The sequence below is a fragment of the Crinia signifera genome, chromosome 1 (assembly GCF_055691185.1).
Source record: "Crinia signifera chromosome 1, ASM5569118v1, whole genome shotgun sequence".
Lineage (NCBI taxonomy): Eukaryota > Metazoa > Chordata > Amphibia > Anura > Myobatrachidae > Crinia > Crinia signifera.
In genome coordinates this window covers 479,888,546-479,908,853 of record NC_139217.1, presented here as the reverse complement: position 1 = coordinate 479,908,853, position 20,308 = coordinate 479,888,546, and the positions used below count along the sequence as shown (strand labels likewise).

Sequence of the window (20,308 nt, the reverse complement as noted above, 5' to 3'; positions counted from 1 at the left end):
ATAACTCTGCCGGCAATTAGGCATGGATGCAGGTAACACTGCCAGCACTTATAATGGAGGATTGTAACTCTGCCAGCACTTATAATGGAGGATTGTAACTCTGCCAGCGCTTACAATTGATGCAGGTAACTCTGCCAACACTTACAATGGATGCAGATAACTCTGCCGGCAATTAGGCATGGATGCAGGTAACACTGCCCAGCACTTATAGTGGAGGATTGTAACTCTGCCAGCACTTACAATGGATGCAGGTAACTCTGCCAGCACTCAGCATGGAGGCGAAGGTATCCGGCTGTCAGTGGAGGATGTAGCATAGAGCGGAGTCTGGGATAGAGCAGCCCCTAGCGGCAGGTACGCGGCATAGAGGGCCGTGCGGTTGGAATAGCGGCCCCTAGCGGTAGTAACGCGGCATAGAGCGGTTCCCGGGCGGGGTCGGACACTGTGGAGTCAGAGAGCGGTGAGGACAGAACGGTGAGTGCGGCCCGGGGCACCCAGACCCCCAGTTACCCCCTTCTATGCCCCCTGTCCTGTATATACCCCAGGGGGCTGTATATTCCCATATACTCGGCGTGTCTGTGTACTTTTCTATAATACCCTCCCTGGGGCTATACATTCCTGTATACTGTGCTGTCCCTTCCCCTGTGTGTATATATACTGCTGTGTGCCCTGAATATACATCCCTGTATACTATATGCAACTTTATATACCCCCTGTGTGTATATATACTGCTGTGTGCCCAGAATATACATCCCTGTATACTATATACAACTTTATATACCCCCCTGTGTGTCTATATACTGCTGTTTGCCCTGTATATACATCCCTGTATACTATATACAACTTTATATACCCCCCTGTGTGTATATATACTGCTGTGTGCCCAGAATATACATCCCTGTATACTATATACAACTTTATGTACCCCCTGTGTGTATACATACTGCTGTGTGCCCTGTATATACATCCCTGTATACTATATACAACTTTATATACCCCCCTGTGTGTCTATATACTGCTGTGTGCCCTGTATATACATCCCTGTATACTATATACAACTTTATATACCCCCCTGTGTGTCTATATACTGCTGTGTGCCCTCAATATACATCCCTGTATACTATATACAACTTTATATACCCCCCTGTGTGTATATATACTGCTGTGTGCCCTGTATATACATCCCTGTATACTATATACAACTTTATATACCCCCCTGTGTGTATATATACAGCTGTGTGCCCTGTATATACATCCCTGTATACTATATACAACTTTATGTACCCCCTGTGTGTATATATACTGCTGTGTGCCCAGAATATACATCCCTGTATACTATATACAACTTTATGTACCCCCTGTGTGTATATATACTGCGGTGTGCCCTGTATATACATCCCTGTATACTATATACAACTTTATATACCCCCCTGTGTGTATATATACTGCGGTGTGCCCTGTATATACATCCCTGTATACTATATACAACTTTATATACCCCCCTGTGTGTATATATACTGCTGTGTGCCCTGTATATACATCCCTGTATACTATATACAACTTTATATACCCCCTGTGTGTATATATACTGCTGTGTGCCCAGAATATACATCCCTGTATACTATATACAACTTTATGTACCCCCTGTGTGTATACATACTGCTGTGTGCCCTGTATATACATCCCTGTATACTATATACAACTTTATATACCCCCCTGTGTGTCTATATACTGCTGTGTGCCCTGTATATACATCCCTGTATACTATATACAACTTTATATACCCCCCTGTGTGTCTATATACTGCTGTGTGCCCTCAATATACATCCCTGTATACTATATACAACTTTATATACCCCCCTGTGTGTATATATACTGCTGTGTGCCCTGTATATACATCCCTGTATACTATATACAACTTTATATACCCCCCTGTGTGTATATATACTGCTGTGTGCCCTGTATATACACCCCTGTATACTATATACAACTTTATATACCCCCTGTGTGTATATATACTGCTGTGTGCCCTGTATATACATCCCTGTATACTATATACAACTTTATATACCCCCCTGTGTGTATATATACTGCTGTGTGCCCTGAATATACATCCCTGTATACTATATACAACTTTATGTACCCCCTGTGTGTATACATACTGCTGTGTGCCCTGTATATACATCCCTGTATACTATATACAACTTTATATACCCCCTGTGTGTGTACATACTGCTGTGTGCCCTCAATATACATCCCTGTATACTATATACAACTTTATATACCCCCCTGTGTGTATATATACTGCTGTGTTCCCTGTATATACATCCCTGTATACTATATACAACTTTATATACCCCCCTGTGTGTATATATACTGCTGTGTGCCCTGAATATACATCCCTGTATACTATATACAACTTTATATACCCCCTGTGTGTATACATACTGCTGTGTGCCCTGTATATACATCCCTGTATACTATATACAACTTTATATACCCCCCTGTGTATATATATACTGCTGTGTGCCCTGTATATACATCCCTGTATACTATATACAACTTTATATACCCCCCTGTGTGTATATATACTGCTGCGTGCCCTGTATATACATCCCTGTATACTATATACAACTTTATATACCCCGTGTGTATATATACTGCTGTGTGCCCTGTATATACATCCCTGTATACTATATACAACTTTATATACCCCCTGTGTGTATATATACTGCTGTGTGCCCTGTATATACACCCCTGTATACTATATACAACTTTATATACCCCCTGTGTGTATATATACTGCTGTGTGCCCTGTATATACATCCCTGTATACTATATACAACTTTATATACCCCCCTGTGTGTATATATACTGCTGTGTGCCCTGTATATACATCCCTGTATACTATATACAACTTTATATACCCCCTGTGTGTATATATACTGCTGTGTGCCCTGTATATACATCCCTGTATACTATATACAACTTTATATACCCACTGTGTGTATATATACTGCTGTGTGCCCTGAATATACATCCCTGTATACTATATACAACTTTATATACTACCCTGTGTGTATACATACTGCTGTGTGCCCTGTATATACATCCCTGTATACTATATACAACTTTATATACTACCCTGTGTGTATATATACTGCTGTGTGCCCTGTATATACATCCCTGTATACTATATACAACTTTATATACCCCCCTGTGTGTATACATACTGCTGTGTGCCCTGTATATACATCCCTGTATACTATATACAACTTTATATACCCCTGTGTGTATATATACTGCTGTGTGCCCTGAATATACATCCCTGTATACTATATACAACTTTATATACTACCCTGTGTGTATACATACTGCTGTGTGCCCTGTATATACATCCCTGTATACTATATACAACTTTATGTACCCCCTGTGTGTATATATACTGCTGTGTGCCCTGACTATACATCCCTGTATACTATATATACAACTTTATATACCCCCCTGTGTGTATATATACTGCTGTGTGCCCTCAATATACATCCCTGTATACTATATACAACTTTATATACTACCCTGTGTGTATATATACTGCTGTGTGCCCTGTATATACATCCCTGTATACTATATACAACTTTATATACCCCCTGTGTGTCTATATACTGCTGTGTGCCCTCAATATACATCCCTGTATACTATATACAACTTTATATACCCCCTGTGTGTATACATACTGCTGTGTGCCCTGAATATACATCCCTGTATACTATATACAACTTTATATACCCCCCTGTGTGTATACATACTGCTGTGTGCCCTGTATATACATCCCTGTATACTATATACAACTTTATATACCCCCCTGTGTGTATATATACTGCTGTGTGCCCTGTGTATACATCCCTGTATACTATATACAACTTTATATACCCCCTGTGTGTATACATACTGCTGTGTGCCCTCAATATACATCCCTGTATACTATATACAACTTTATATACCCCCTGTGTGTATACATACTGCTGTGTGCTCTGTATATACATCCCTGTATACTATATACAACTTTATATACCCCCCCCTGTGTGTATACACACTGCTGTGTGCCCTGTATATACATCCCTGTATACTATATACAACTTTATATACCCCCCTGTGTGTATATATACTGCTGTGTGCCCTGTATATACATCCCTGTATACTATATACAACTTTATATACCCCCTGTGTGTATACATACTGCTGTGTGCCCTGTATATACATCCCTGTATACTATATACAACTTTATATACTACCCTGTGTGTATATATAATGCTGTGTGTCCTGTATATACATCCCTGTATACTATATTCAACTTTATATATCCCCTGTGTGTATACATACTGCTGTGTGCTCTGTATATACATCCCTGTATACTATATACAACTTTATATAGCCCCCTGTGTGTATACATACTGCTGTGTGCCCTGTATATACATCCCTGTATACTATAAACAACTTTATATACTACCCTGTGTGTATATATACAGCTGTGTGCCCTGTATACTATATTCAACTTTATATACTACCCTGTGTGTATATATACAGCTGTGTGCCCTGTATATACATCCCTGTATACTATATACAACTTTATATACCCCCCTTTGTGCATACATACTGCTGTGTGCCCTGTATATACATCCCTGTATACTATATACAACTTTATATACCCCCCTGTGTGTATACATACTGCTGTGTGCCCTGTATATACATCCCTGTATACTATATACAACTTTATATACCCCCCTGTGTGTATACATACTGCTGTGTGCCCTGTATATACATCCCTGTACACTATATACAACTTTATATACTACGTACCCTGTGTGTATACATACTGCTGTGTGCCCTGTATACTATATACAATTTTATATACCCCCCTGTGTATACACACTGCTGTGTGCCCTGTATATACATCCCTGTATACTATATACAACTTTATATACCCCCCTGTGTGTATACATACTGCTGTGTGCCCTGTATACTATATACAACTTTATATACCCCCCTGTGTGTATACACACTGCTGTGTGCCCTGTATATACATCCCTGTAAACTATATACAACTTTATATACCCCCTGTGTGTATATATACAGCTGTGTGCCCTGTATATACATCCCTGTATACTATAAACAACTTTATATACCCCCTGTGTGTATACATACTGCTGTGTGCCCTGAATATACATCCCTGTATACTATATACAACTTTATATACCCCCCTGTGTGTGTGTGTATATATACTGCTGTGTGCCCTGTATATACATCTCTGTATACTATATACAACTTTATATACTACCCTGTGTTTTTCATCTGTGTGGAGTCATGGATTCTATAACGGTCAGTATACAAAGACACCCAACGCGTTTCGTCGTTAAAACGACTTCCTCAGGGGTAACCGTCCACAGGCAACTTAATGTATTTCAGTCAAAGTGTAATACAGCTTTCATTTGAGACACAGTGAGCAAAAGTAAGGGAGTGGATCCTTTGTAGATCTCAATCCTGATGCCTGTCAGCATCTAAAAAATAATCAATTTCCATACCAAACGAGGGATAAAGAAATGGGATAATATCCCGAAGAAATTCAGGATCACTCCTTAGTGTAGTGCAAACAGACCTCAATAGGTTTTGCAAGACAGCCAAATATGGGACCAGACTACGGGCGCTCTTCACACCGTCGTAAGGGGCTGCGCCCCCTTAATTTGTGAACATTTGTATATGAGAAAGATGGTTAGAATTGTATGAAAGATGGCCTGTATTGCAACTTGAGTTATAGGTGAAATGTGTTAAATAGAGAGCATATGATGTGGAAGGGGGTGTGTATTGTTTTGTTTAATTAAAAAGCGGTTACAGAGTAAGATGTACATTGATAGTGTGGAGGGTACAGTGACATTTGTGGGTGTGGGGGGGGGGGCTGTGTGTGCATGTTGTTTAGGTGTGTGTGTGCAATAGTATAGTAGGGTGTTTCTGAGTCAGCGGCTCCCCACTGGCGGAGGTCACGACACAGGAAAACAGGAGGCTGGGTAGTGATAGGGGTGTGTGGGCATAAGGGGGACTAAAGAGGAGGGTGGGAGATACTGTGCAGCTTCTGCCAGTGGGTGAGGGTCCAGCGTGGCAGTACAGGAGTACAGGATGGTGGCCCTTAGTCAGTGTCTCCTCCTCCTGGGTGGGAGTTCGGGTGCAGGAGGCTGGGCTATGAGGCATGATAGGGGCATGTGGGCAAAACAGCGTCAGCGACTCCCCAGTGGTGGAAGTTACGGTTCAGGAGAGCAGGAAGCTGGGTAGTGATAGGGGTGTGTGAGTATACGGGGGACTAAAGAGGGGCTTAGGGGTGCCGTGAATTGCGGGAGGGGCGCGGTGAATCAAGAGAGGGAGGGGGCGCAGGTGTCGGCGAATCGCGGGAGAGGGCGGGGGTCCACAAAGCGTGGGAGGGGGCGTGAATTGCGCGAGGGGGGGTTGCGCGGGGGGTCCGTGAATTGCGGGAGGGGGGGGCGATGAATCACCTAGTTGGTTATATATTCTTGTAGAAGGATGGTAGGATGTTGCTGTCATTCAGAATGCAATTACATAAACAGTAATAGTAGCAGTAAAAGGTCTGACTTAAAACACCTACAGTAAAACAGAACAGGTGTTATATATTATACAAAGAATTGGTTGATGATGTGTAGGTTGACGTGCACATAGTTCATAGTTGTCACTGGAAAAAAATTGCTACAAGAAAAAATCAACACAGAAAGTTCAACACATGTAAATGTTGACATAAGTGTGGCACTTCATCGGTGTCCATGTCGACACATGAGAATGAATATGAAAACATTAAAAAAAAGAAAAATAAATCTTCAAAAACTCATGTCAACCTTTTTCATTGTCGACCATAGCCGTGCCAGTGTTTTGCATGTGCCATTTAATCCTGGGGTTGCCGTGAATCACGCGGGGGGGGGGGGGAAGGGAGGAGGTGAGGGGTGTCCGCGAATCACGGGAGGAGCGGTCGTGGGTGGATGCCGTGAATTGCGGGAGGGGGGGTCGCGAGGGGGGGGGGGGTGTGGGTGCCACGAATCGTGGGAAGGGGCGCGGGGGGTTGCAGTGAATCGCGGGAGGGTGGGCCGCGGGGGCGGGGGGTTGCCGCAATGACAGGAGGGGGGGTCAGGGGTGGGGAATTGCGGTAGGAGGGGTCGTGGGGGGCACCGTGAACTGCGGGAGGGGGGGCCTGGGGGGTTGGCGCGAATCGTGGGAGGGGGGGTCGCGGGGTGCCGCGAATTGCAGGATGGGGGGTTGTCACGGGGTGGGGCCGCGAATCGCGGGAGTCACCGGGGGTGCCGCGAATTGCGGGGGGTGTGCTGCAAATCGCGGGAGGGGGGTCGCGGGGGGTGCCGCGAATCGCCACAAGAAAAAATCAACACAGAAAGGTCAACACATGTAAATTTTGACATAAGTGTGGCACTTCATTGGTGTCCATGTCGACACATGAGAATGAATATGAAAACATTGAAAAAGTGAAAAATAAATCTTGTCAACCTTTTTCATTGTCGACCATAGCCATGTCAGTGTTTTGCATGTGCCATTTAATCGTGGGGATGCCGTGAATGGGGGGGAGAGAGGGAGGTGCATACCCAAGATGACCCTCTCCAGGAGGGACACATTGCTCTGTTTCTGGACTTTCTTCTTAATTTATGGATTACCATCACCTGTGCTTAAACACCTTTCTTATCAATTACCCTGTTTAAAATGACAGGTGATGACAATCATAAATTAAGATGGAAGTCCACAAACAGAGCATTCTGTCCCTCCTGGAGAGGGTCATGTTGGGAGGTATGGAGGTGTGGGGCGCTCACCTGGTGTGTCTGGTGAGTAGCTGTGTCTTTGCTGTGTAACATGGAGAGGCAGAGGGTGTCTGGCACTGTCTGTGGGCTCACTGGGCTGGTTCTCTGTCGTGTGAGTCAGTCATGTGAGTCAGAGGCTCCACCCAGCGTTACAGCTCCAGACACACTTTGAGTGACAGATGTAGCCAAATATATAAGATATATATATATATATATAACACACACAGGGGAATACCTAAACTGCGCCCAAGGTAAGAAATAGCAGCAACTCTAATGGACCCCTGTTAGCCGAGTCCAAAGTGACAAATAGAGATACAGAATAGGTTTAGAGTGCGCTAAGAATAATACAACAGTTAAAATTTATACATTTAATTGGTTGACTTCAAAAAGACTTAAATCTTTAAAACATGACAGTTAGTTATTGGTACAGAAGATGTTGCAGGTCCAACGCGTTTCGTCAACGAATTGACTTCATCAGGGGCTTAGCAGACAGTAGTCGGCAAGATGTGTTTACACTTTATCAGGATACAGGTTTTCATACAGTATCCAACCACTTGGGGTGTATATCTCAATACAGGACCATATTTACCAATAAAAGCATAAAGTCGCCACTGTGGCCAGATTACTCAGCAGTAAGGTTTGGGACCAATAACGTCAGTTCACACAGTAATCTGGTTAGGTTTCAATGTCACAACAGACCATTCAGACAAAACCGGATGTATGTGGTAAGGGATCCAAAAGCAGAATATATATATATATATATATATATATATATATATATATATATATATATATATATATATATATTATTGCTGTGTGCCCTGTATACTTTATATACTACCCTGTGTGTATATACAAATCCCTATATACAACTTTATATACCCCACTGTGTGTATACATACTGCGGTGTGCCCTGTATATACATCCCTGTATACTATATACAACTTTATATACCCCCCCTGTGTGTATATATACTGCTGTGTGCCCTGTATATACATCCCTGTATACTATATACAACTTTATATACCCCCCTGTGTGTATATACACATCCCTATATACTGCTGTGTGTAACAGCCTCAGTCAAATGCAGTATACAAGCATCACGTCACTCAGCGCAGTCTCCTCCGTATACAGCATCAGTCACACGCAGTATACAGGTGTCACATATCACATCACTCAGCGCAGTCTGCTCCGTATACAGCCTCAGTCACACGCGGTATACAGGTGTCACACATCACATCACTCAGCGCAGTCTGCTCCGTATACAGCCTCAGTCACACAGAGTATACAGGTGTCACATATCACATTACTCAGCGCAGTCTGCTCCGTATACAGCCTCAGTCACACACAGTATACAGGTGTCACATATCACATTACTCAGCGCAGTCTGCTCCGTATACAGCCTCAGTCACACACAGTATACAGGTGTCACATATCACGTCACACAGCGCAGTCTGCTCCATATACAGCCTCAGCCACACGCAGTATAGAGGTGTCACATATCACATCACTCAGCGCAGTCTGCTCCGTATACAGCCTCAGTCACACACAGTATACAGGTGTCATACATCACATCACGCAGCGCAGTCTGCTCCGTATACAGCCTCAGCCACACGCAGTATACAGGTGTCACATATCACATCACTCAGCACAGTCTGCTTCGTATACAGCCTCAGTCACACGCAGTATATAGGTGTCACATATCACATCACTCAGCGCAGTCTGCTCCATATACAGCCTCAGTCACGCAGTATACAGGTGTCACATATCACATTACTCAGCGCAGTCTGCTCCGTATACAGCCTCAGTCACACGCAGCATACAGGTGTCACATATCCCATCACTCAGCGCAGTCTGCTCCGTATTCAGCCTCAGTCACACCCAGTATACAGGTGTCACATATCGCATCACTCAGCGCAGTCTGCTCAGTATACAGCCTCAGTCACACGCAGTATACAGTTGTCACATATCACAACACTCAGCGCAGTCTGCTCCCTATACAGCCTCAGTCACATGCGGTATACAGGTGTCACATATCACATCACTCAGCGCAGTCTGCTCCGTATACAGCCTCAGTCACACGCAGTATACAGGTGTCACACATCACATCACTCAGCGCAGTCTGCTCCGTATAAAGCCTCAGTCACACACAGTATACAGGTGTCACATATCACATCACTCAGCGCAGTCTGCTCCGTATACAGCCTCAGTCACACGCGATATACAGGTGACACATATCACATCACTCAGTGCAGTCTGCTCCGTATACAGCCTCAGTCACACGCAGTATACAGGTGTCACATATCCCATCACTCAGCGCAGTCTGCTCCCTATACAGCCTCAGTCACATGCGGTATACAGGTGTCACATATCACATCACTCAGCACAGTCTGCTCCGTATACAGCCTCAGTCACACACAGTATACAGGTGTCACATATCACATCGCTCAGCGCAGTCTGCTCCGTATACAGCCTCAGTCACACACAGTATACAGGTGTCACATATCACATCACTCAGCGCCGTCTGCTCCGTATACAGCCTCAGTCACACGCAGTATACAGGTGTCAAATATCACATCACTCAGCGCAGTCTGCTCCATATACAGCCTGTCACACGCAGTATACAGGTGTCACATATCCCATCACTCAGCGCAGTCTGCTCCGTATACAGCCTCAGTCACACGCAGTATACAGGTGTCACATATCACATCACTCAGCGCAGTCTGCTCCGTATACAGCCTCAGCCACACGCAGTATACAGGTGTCACATATCCCATCACTCAGAGCAGTCTGCTCCGTATACAGCCTCAGTCACACGCAGTATACAGGTGTCACATATCACATCACTCAGCGCAGTCTGCTCCGTATACAGCCTCAGCCACACGCAGTATACAGGTGTCACATATCACATCACTCAGCACAGTCTGCTCCGTATACAGCCTCAGTCACACGCGGTATACAGGTGTCACATATCACATCACTCAGCACAGTCTGCTCCGTATACAGCCTCAGTCACACACAGTATACAGGTGTCACATATCACATCACTCAGCGCAGTCTGCTCCGTATACAGCCTCAGTCACACGCAGTATACAGGTGTCACATATCACATCGCTCAGCGCAGTCTGCTCCGTATACAGCCTCAGTCACACGCAGTATACAGGTGTCACATATCACATCACTCAGCGCAGTCTGCTCCGTATACAGCCTCAGTCACACAGACAGTATATGGGTGATCACATATCACATCACTCAGGGCAGTCTGCTCCGTATACAGCCTCAGTCACACACAGTATACAGGTGTCACATATCACATCACTCAGGGCAGTCTGCTCCGTATACAGCCTCAGTCACACACAGTATACAGGTGTCACATATCACATCACTCAGCGCAGTCTGCTCCGTATACAGCCTCAGTCACACACAGTATACAGGTGTCACATATCACATCACTCAGGGCAGTCTGCTCCATATACAGCCTTAGTCACACACAGTATACAGGTGTCACATATCACATCACTCAGCGCAGTCTGCTCCGTATACAGCCTCAGTCACACACAGTATACAGGTGTCACATATCACATCACTCAGCGCAGTCTGCTCCGTATACAGCCTCAGTCACACGCAGTATACAGGTGTCATACATCACATCACTCAGCGCAGTCTGCTCCGTATACAGCCTCAGTCACACAGACAGTATATGGGTGATCACATATCACATCACTCAGCGCAATCTGCTCCGTATACAGCCTCAGTCACACACAGTATACAGGTGTCACACATCACTCAGCGCAGTCTGCTCCGTATACAGCCTCAGTCACACACAGTATACAGGTGTCACACATCACTCAGCACAGTCTGCTCCGTATACAGCCTCAGTCACACACAGTATACAGGTGTCACACATCACTCAGCGCAGTCTGCTCCGTATACAGCCTCAGTCACACACAGTATACAGGTGTCACATATCACATCACTCAGCGCAGTCTGCTCCGTATACAGCCTCAGTCACACAGACAGTATATGGGTGATCACATATCACATCACTCAGCGCAATCTGCTCCGTATACAGCCTCAGTCACACGCAGTATACAGGTGTCACATATCACATCACTCAGCGCAGTCTGCTCCGTATACAGCCTCAGTCACACGCAGTATACAGGTGTCACATATCACATCACTCAGCGCAGTCTGCTCCGTATACAGCCTCAGTCACACACAGTATACAGGTGTCACATATCCCATCACTCAGCGCAGTCTGCTCCGTATACAGCCTCAGTCACACACAGTATACAGGTGTCACATATCACATCACTCAGCGCAGTCTGCTCCGTATACAGCCTCAGTCACACAGACAGTATATGGGTGATCACATATCACATCACTCAGCGCAATCTGCTCCGTATACAGCCTCAGTCACACGCAGTATACAGGTGTCACATATCACATCACTCAGCGCAGTCTGCTCCGTATACAGCCTCAGTCACACGCAGTATACAGGTGTCACATATCGCATCACTCAGCGCAGTCTGCTCCTTATACAGCCTCAGTCACACACAGTATACAGGTGTCACATATCACATCACTCAGCACAGTCTGCTCCGTATACAGCCTCAGTCACACACAGTATACAGGTGTCACATATCCCATCACTCAGCGCAGTCTGCTCCGTATACAGCCTCAGTCACACGCGGTATACAGGTGTCACATATCACATCACTCAGCGCAGTCTGCTCCGTATACAGCCTCAGTCACACACAGTATACAGGTGTCACATATCCCATCACTCAGCGCAGTCTGCTCCGTATACAGCCTCTGTCACACTCAGTATACAGGTGTCACATATAACATCACTCAGCGCAGTCTGCTCCGTATACATCCTCAGTCACACGCAGTATACAGGTGTCACATATCACATCACTCAGCGCAGTCTGCTCCGTATACAGCCTCAGTCACACACACAGTATACAGGTGTCACATATCACATCACTCAGCGCAGTCTGCTCCGTATACAGCCTCAGTCACACGCAGTATACAGGTGTCACATATCACATCACTCAGCGCAGTCTGCTCCGTATACAGCCTCAGTCACACACAGTATACAGGTGTCACATATCCCATCACTCAGCGCAGTCTGCTCCGTATACAGCCTCAGTCACACACAGTATACAGGTGTCACATATCACATCACTCAGCGCAGTCTGCTCCGTATACAGCCTCAGTCACACAGACAGTATATGGGTGATCACATATCACATCACTCAGCGCAATCTGCTCCGTATACAGCCTCAGTCACACGCAGTATACAGGTGTCACATATCACATCACTCAGCGCAGTCTGCTCCGTATACAGCCTCAGTCACACGCAGTATACAGGTGTCACATATCGCATCACTCAGCGCAGTCTGCTCCTTATACAGCCTCAGTCACACACAGTATACAGGTGTCACATATCGCATCACTCAGCGCAGTCTGCTCCGTATACAGCCTCAGTCACACACAGTATACAGGTGTCACATATCCCATCACTCAGCGCAGTCTGCTCCGTATACAGCCTCAGTCACACGCAGTATACAGGTGTCACATATCACATCACTCAGCGCAGTCTGCTCCGTATACAGCCTCAGTCACACGCAGTATACAGGTGTCACATATCACATCACTCAGCGCAGTCTGCTCCGTATACAGCCTCAGTCACACGTAGTATACAGGTGTCACATATCGCATCACTCAGCGCAGTCTGCTCCGTATACAGCCTCAGTCACACACAGTATACAGGTGTCATACATCACATCACTCAGCGCAGTCTGCTCCGTATACAGCCTCAGTCACACAGACAGTATACAGGTGTCACATATCACATCACTCAGCACAGTCTGCTCCGTATACAGCCTCAGTCACACGCAGTATACAGGTGTCACATATCACATCACTCAGCGCAGTCTGCTCCGTATACAGCCTCAGTCACACAGACAGTATATGGGTGATCACATATCACATCACTCAGGGCGGCCTCCTCATGTTTTCTAGGTAAACACTAATACCAGAATATAATTATACAACCGAGAGAGGATTATTTACAGTAAAGCATATACTTTACCCAGAATGTATGTACTTGGTTATATTTTGGAGTGTGATGTGGGCGGATGTTAGTATGTGGTCAGGTGAGGGGGGCACGGTGCAGTGGTATTTAGGGCGTGTGATGTGGTCAAGTGAGGTGGGCACAATGCAGTGGTATTTGGGGCGTGTGATGTGGGCGGATGTTAGTATGTGGTCAGGTGAGGCGTGCACGATGCAGTGGTATTTGGGGCGTGTGATGTGGGATGATGTTAGTATGTGGTCAGGTGAGGCGGGCTTGATGCAGTGGTATTTGGGGCGTGGGATGATGTTAGTATGTGGTCAGGTGAGGCGGGCTTGATGCAGTAGTATTTGGGACGTGTGATGTGGGATGATGTTAGTATGTGATCAGGTGAGGAGGGCTTGATGCAGTGGTATTTGGGACGTGTGATGTGGGCGGATGTTAGTATGTGGTGAGGTGGGCACGATGCAGTAGTATTTGGGGCGTGAGATGTGGGTGGATTTTAGTATGTGGTGAGGTAGGTACAATGCAGTGGTATTTGGGGCGTGTGATGTGGGATGATGTTAGTATGTGGTCAGGTGAGGGGGGCACGATGCAGTGGTATTTGAGGCGTGTGATATGGGTGGATGTTAGTATGTGGTCAGGTGAGGGGGTCACGATGCAGTGGTATTTGGGATGTGTGATGTAGGCTGATGTTAGTATGTAGTCAGGTAGGCCCTATGCAGTGGTATTTGGGGCGTTGGATGATGTTAGTATGTGGTCAGGTAAGGCGGGCTTGATGCAGTGGTATTTGGGGCGTGTGATGTGGGATGATGTTAGTATGTGGTCAGGTGATGGGGGCACGATGCAGTGGTATTTGGGGCGTGTGATGTGGTCAGGTGAGGGGGGCACGATGCAGTGGTATTTGGGGCGTGTAATATGGGCAGATGTTAGTTTGTGACCAGGTGAGGCGGGCACGATGCAGCAGTATTTTGGTCCTGTTATGTGGGTGGATGTTAGTATGTGATGAGGTGGGCACGATGCAGTGGTATTTGGGGCGTGTGATGTGGGTGGATGTTAGTTTGTGGTGAGGTGGGCACGATGCAGTGGTATTTGGGGCGTGTGATGTGGGATGATGTTAGTATGTGGTCAGGTGAGGGGGGCACGATGCAGTGGTATTTTGGTCCTGTTATGTGGGTGGATGTTAGTATGTGGTGAGGTGGGCACGATGCAGTGGTATTTGGGGCGTGTGATGTGGGCGGATGTTAGTATGTGGTCAGGTGAGGGGGGCACGATGCAGTGGTATTTGGGACGCATGATGTGGGCGGGTGACAGTATGCGTTCAGGTGAGGCGGGCACATTGCCGCACCATTTGAGTGTATTTGGGGCGTGTGATGTGGGCGCTTTGCGTGATAATTCCATGTGTGTACTGGATACGAGGTCCCTGCTGCTTCCCTTACTAGTTTGTACGATAGTAAGCAGATGTGTGTGTGTGTGTGTGTGTGTGTGAGTGTGACGAGTGCCGTGAGATGTGCACCATATACACACTTCCTGTTGCTTCATCCTTAGATACTTCCTCTTGTCACTTAACCTCTTCCTTCCCTCTGCAGGCGTATTCTCTAATCCTATGTATATATATATCTCTATATCTATTACTGGGCATCTTCCTGCTGCTATGACTCAGACACCTACTCATCATGGTGTCATACTACCAAATATTCCAGACTAATTATACTTGTCTGGGTATGCCCTGGTCCCTGTACTGTGACCTCTCCTGTACTGTCCTGACCAGGACTAGCCTTCCATGCAGTGACGGCCTTGGCCAGTAGGCTTCGGCCTCTCATGTGGTGGTCACCCCGATCTTGTCCTCACTTAGGTGTACCTGCTCCGGCCTCTCATGTGGTGGTCTCCTCGGCCTTGTCCTCACTTACAGTGGGTGGACCGGCTCCGGCCTCTCATGTGGTGGTCACCCCGGTCTTGTCCTCACTTACAGTGGGTGTACCGGCTCCGGCTCTCACGTGATGGTCACCCCGGTTTTGTCCTCACTTACATTGGGTGTACCGGCTCCGGCTCTCATGTGATGGTCACCCCGGTCTTGTCCTCACTTACAGTGGTTATACCGGCTCCGGCCTCTCATGTGGTGGTCACCCCGGGCCTTGTCCTCACTTACATTGGGTGGACCGGCTCCGGCAATCATGTGGTGGTCACCCCGGCCTTGTCCTCACTTACAGTGGGTGTACCGGCTCCGGCCTCTCATGTGGTGGTCACCCCGGGCCTTGTCCTCGCTTACAGTGGATGTACCGGCTCCGGCCTCTCATGTGGTGGTCAGCCCGGCCTTGTCCTCACTTACAGTGGGTGGACCGGCTCCGGCCTCTCATGTGGTGGTCACCCCGGTCTTGTCCTCACTTACAGTGGGTGTACCGGCTCCGGCTCTCACGTGATGGTCACCCCGGTCTTGTCCTCACTTACATTGGGTGTACCGGCTCCGGCTCTCATGTGATGGTCACCCCGGTCTTGTCCTCACTTACAGTGGTTATACCGGCTCCGGCCTCTCATGTGGTGGTCACCCCGGGCCTTGTCCTCACTTACATTGGGTGTACCGGCTCCGGCTCTCATGTGGTGGTCACCCCGGGCCTTGTCCTCACTTACATTGGGTGGACCGGCTCCGGCAATCATGTGGTGGTCACCCCGGCCTTGTCCTCACTTACAGTGGATGTACCGGCTCCGGCCTCTCATGTGGTGGTCACCCCGGGCCTTGTCCTCGCTTACAGTGGATGTACCGGCTCCGGCCTCTCATGTGGTGGTCACCCCGGCCTTGTCCTCACTTACAGTGGGTGGACCGGCTCCGACAATCATGTGGTGGTCACCCCGGGCTTTGGTTTTGCAGTGCTGCACTGGTATATATTTGTAGTTTGTTTTTGCTTTGGCATAATGATGGTGACAGGATACTTGTAGCAGCGAGGGTATGACACACGTGTGTCCGCATGCGGGTGTGTCTCCTGGCAGAACGTGTGCCTAGGGGGTTATACACTCTCCCAGGTTTGTCATAACTTAGCAGATCATAAAACCGACATTAAAAGGGAAAATTGTGTAGACTGGCTCGTGTGTGTGTGTGTGTATAGCCAATATGTCAGTGGACGGTCCTATAGAATACGCGGGTGTTATGTATAGTGCGGGGGTTATCTATGGTGCGGGGGGGGTCCGGGGGTTATGTATAGTGTGGGGGGCCGGCGGTTATGTATAGTGCGGGGGGGCCGTGGGTTATGTATGGTGCGGGGGTCCGTGGGTTATGTATGGTGCGGGGGTCCGTGGGTTATGTATGGTGCGGGGGTCCGTGGGTTATGTATGGTGCGGGGGTCCGTGGGTTATGTATGGTGCGGGGGTCCGTGGGTTATGTATGGTGCGGGGGTCCGTGGGTTATGTATGGTGCGGGGTCCGTGGGTTATGTATGGTGCGGGGGTCCGTGGGTTATGTATGGTGCGGGGAGCCGGCGGTTATGTATGGTGCGGGGGTCCGTGGGTTATGTATGGTGCGGGGGTCCGTGGGTTATGTATGGTGCGGGGGTCCGTGGGTTATGTATGGTGCGGGGGTCCGTGGGTTATGTATGGTGCGGGGGTCCGTGGGTTATGTATGGTGCGGGGGTCCGTGGGTTATGTATGGTGCGGGGGTCCGTGGGTTATGTATGGTGCGGGGGTCCGTGGGTTATGTATGGTGCGGGGGGCCGGCGGTTATGTATGGTGCGGGGGGCCAGGGGTTATGTATGGTGCGGGGAGCCGGCGGTTATGTATGGTGCGGGGGGCCGGGGGTTATGTATGGTGCGGGGGTTATGTATAGTGCGGGGGGCCGGGGGTTATGTATGGTGCGGGGGCCCGCGGTTATGTATAGTGCGGGGGTTATGTATGGTGCGGGGTGCCGGCGGTTATGTATGGTGCGGGGGTCCGTGGGTTATGTATGGTGCGGGGGTCCGTGGGTTATGTATGGTGCGGGGGTCCGTGGGTTATGTATGGTGCGGGGGTCCGTGGGTTATGTATGGTGCGGGGGTCCGTGGGTTATGTATGGTGCGGGGGTCCGGGGGTTATGTATGGTGCGGGGGTTATGTATGGTGCGGGGGGCCGGCGGTTATGTATGGTGCGGGGGGCCGGCGGTTATGTATAGTGCGGGGGTTATGTATGGTGCGGGGGGCCGGCGGTTATGTATAGTGCGGGGGTTATGTATGGTGCGGGGGGCCGGCGGTTATGTATAGTGCGGGGGTTATGTATGGTGCGGGGGTCCGGCGGTTATGTATAATGCGGGGGTTATGTATGGTGCGGGGGGCCGGGGGTTATGTATAGTGCGGGGGGCCGGGGGTTATGTATAATGCGGGGGGCCGGGGGTTATGTATAGTGCGGGGGGCCGGCGGTTATGTATAATGCGCGCAGTGAGACCTGGATGTAACGTGTATGCATTGTGTCTAGTAGTATGATGTGTAAAGTGTATATGTTATCTGTATGCATTGTGTGTAGTAAGAGGTGTGTGTGTGTATTGTGTATACCATGGTGTGTAACGAATGTGTATTTGTTGTGTGTGTGCAGTGGTGTATGTGTATTGGGTGTAGTATAGTGTGTGTCGTGTATATGTTGTGTGTGTCTGTGTAGCAGTGTGTATGGTATGTGAGTAGTGCGGTTTGTGACATGTATATGTTTTATGTGTGTGTGTGTTACGTGTATATGTTATGTGTGGGGTCGGAATGGCTCCTGGCAGTGCTGGGAATCCCTCCCCCTCACTCTGACTTACTACTGTGATACTTCTCTCTATATATGGACATGTCAGGAATCTGCAGGATCCCATCTACCCCCTTCCTGACCCAACTAGCACATGTGTATTCTGTGATCTGATATCCCAGCGTGTTTCCTCCATGATCTGATATCCCAGCATGTGTGTGTCCCCTCCGTGATCTCTGATATCCCAGCGTGTGCGTGTCCTCCGTGATCTCTGATATCCCAGCATGTGTGCGTGTCCTCCGTGATCTCTGATATCCCAGCGTGTGCGTGTCCTCCGTGATTTCTGATATCCCAGCGTGTGCGTGTCCTCCGTGATCTCTGATATCCCAGCGTGTGCGTGTCCTCCGTGATTTCTGATATCCCAGCGTGTTTCCTCCATGATCTGATATCCCAGCATGTGTGTGTCCCCTCCGTGATCTCTGATATCCCAGCGTGTGCGTGTCCTCCGTGATCTCTGATATCCCAGCGTGTGCGTGTCCTCCGTGATCCTGATCCCAGCGTGTGTGTCCCCTCCGTGATCTCTGATATCCCAGCGTGTGCGTGTCCTCCGTGATCTCTGATATCCCAGCATGTGTGCGTGTCCTCCGTGATCTCTGATATCTCAGCGTGCGTGTCCTCCGTGATCTCTGATATCCCAGCGTGTGCGTGTCCTCCGTGATCTCTGATATCCCAGCATGTGTGCGTGTCCTCCGTGATCTCTGATATCCCAGCATGTGTGCGTGTCCTCCGTGATCTGATATCCCAGCGTGCGTGTCCTCCGTGATCTCTGATATCTCAGCGTGCGTGTCCTCCGTGATCTCTGATATCCCAGCGTGCGTGTCCTCCGTGATCTCTGATATCCCAGCGTGTGCGTGTCCTCCGTGATCCTGATCCCAGCGTGTGCGTGTCCTCCGTGATCCTGATCCCAGCGTGTGCGTGTCCTCCGTGATCTCTGATATCCCAGCGTGTGCGTGTCCTCCGTGATCTCTGATATCCCAGCGTGCGTGTCCTCCGTGATCTCTGATATCCCAGCGTGCGTGTCCTCCGTGATCTCTGATATCCCAGCGTGTGCGTGTCCTCCGTGATCTCTGATATCCCAGCGTGTGCGTGTCCTCCGTGATCTCTGATATCCCAGCGTGCGTGTCCTCCGTGATCTCTGATATCCCAGCGTGTGCGTGTCCTCCGTGATCTCTGATATCCCAGCGTGTGTGCGTGTCCTCCGTGATTTGATATCCCAGCGTGTGTGTGTGTCCTCCGTGATTTGATATCCCAGCGTGTGCGTGTCCTCCGTGATCTCTGATATCCCAGCGTGTGCGTGTCCTCCGTGATCTCTGATATCCCAGCATGTGTGTGTCCTCCGTGATCTCTGATATCCCAGCATGTGGGTTAGGATGAGAGTGTACAGTGTTTAGGGGAGGGGCAGGGGGTTACATATATAAGTAGAATGTTGTGTATAATGACCCCTGTTGTTGCGGGTGCGGCCTGTATGTTAGGTCACCTCCTATCTGTATATTACATATATAAGTAGAATGTTGTGTATAATGACCCCTGTTGTTGCGGGTGCGGCCTGTACGTTAGGTCACCTCCTATCTGTATATTACATATATAAGTAGTATGTTGTGTATAATGACCCCTGTTGTTGCGGGTGCGGCCTGCAC

At 48.2% G+C, this 20,308-nt stretch overlaps 1 protein-coding gene across 1 annotated transcript in view; it reads left to right on the top strand.

The window, feature by feature from the left end:
- Positions 1-293: 293 nt before the first annotated feature.
- The window catches only part of LOC146024876 (talin-1-like), a 69,086-nt gene continuing 49,071 nt past the window's right edge, over positions 294-20,308 (top strand). Inside the window, exon 1 of the mRNA XM_083155484.1 lies at positions 294-471. The gene's annotated coding sequence lies outside the window, so the exon portion shown is untranslated. The remainder of the gene's footprint in view (positions 472-20,308) is intronic.